Raw genomic sequence first — 854 nt, 5'->3', positions numbered from 1 at the left:
CACTCACCTGTGCTGCTGGGAGAAGCTGTTCGCAACTGCTCCAATTGGGGCAGCAGCGATGGTGGCAGCATCGCGGACACATGGGCCCAGAGCAGAAGACTAGGGGCAGGGACCAGGTCTGGGATTTAGGCCGGCTGGCAGCTAGACATTGATTGAGGTTTGAAACCTGGCACTGCGTGAAGGGAGGGGAGGGGTCAGGTGGGGTGGGAGCATCAATTTTCTACTATACTCCAAAGTCACCTCAAGTCTCTTCCTCAGGACTCAGCCAATCAGTCAAGGTGATCATCTGAACCTGTGAGCAACTAAGGAGTATGGCCATTCCCAGAATCTGACATTTATCCCCAGGGTGGTCCACTATAGTCATAAATTCATAATTTAAACATATGTTGACATACATGTTTGGACAGCATCTTGTGTTCAGTGCAATTATTCTCCTTTTTTTGTCTCTAATTCATGGAGGTATTGTGTATTTTAATAAATATGGTGTCAAGTATAACTGTGCTGACATAGATGATAACCTGTTCTGATAGTTACAGGGTTGTCTATCATATTCTCCATCATATTTGTGACGCAGGACTTTCAAAGGAGAGGATAAAAGGCATAACGACTGGCTTCTGACATCAGGATGAATCTTTTGTCACTGCTGGGATTTTAGCTCAAGTCTGGGTAACTCTGTTGCACTGTGGGAGAAGGGGAAGCTCACCATCTTTGAAGAGTAGAATGTCAGGTCTGGTGCAGGGCCTGATTTGAAGCCCCAGCACTGGACAAAATAACAAGCCCACCTTTTTAAAACATAGGCTTTCTCTTTAACTGCAGGTGTGGTATGCATCTTGCATTCAGTGTAGTTATTCTTT

This window comes from Dipodomys merriami, unplaced genomic scaffold (genome assembly GCF_024711535.1).
Source record: "Dipodomys merriami isolate MVZ:Mamm:240054 unplaced genomic scaffold, mDipMer1.0.p SCAF_280, whole genome shotgun sequence".
In the NCBI taxonomy this organism is placed as follows: domain Eukaryota; kingdom Metazoa; phylum Chordata; class Mammalia; order Rodentia; family Heteromyidae; genus Dipodomys; species Dipodomys merriami.
The sequence above is the reverse complement of the archived record's forward strand: the minus strand, read 5'-3'. Positions refer to the sequence as shown.